Raw genomic sequence first — 285 nt, forward strand, 5'->3', positions numbered from 1 at the left:
GGCGGGACGGCGCGGGCTGCGGCTCTGCGCGTGTATGTCGCATTATCCTCCCGCTGTCTGCAGGCAATGTAGATTTTCTAAAGATCTAATGAATAAACAACCAGCAAGCGCTGGCGGTGTAATTTACATTGTTAATGCCTACATGTGTATAATAAATATGCATTTGTATGTCTTCAAATAAACTCTTTTTAGTTTCTAACCTGTGGTGATTTTTGTTTAACAGCCTCCTTTTGCTACAGACCGATTTTCCTTTTCCTCTGCTGAGCGGCAGGGCGGGAGGAGGCC

Source organism: Meleagris gallopavo, chromosome 12 (genome assembly GCF_000146605.3).
Source record: "Meleagris gallopavo isolate NT-WF06-2002-E0010 breed Aviagen turkey brand Nicholas breeding stock chromosome 12, Turkey_5.1, whole genome shotgun sequence".
Lineage (NCBI taxonomy): Eukaryota > Metazoa > Chordata > Aves > Galliformes > Phasianidae > Meleagris > Meleagris gallopavo.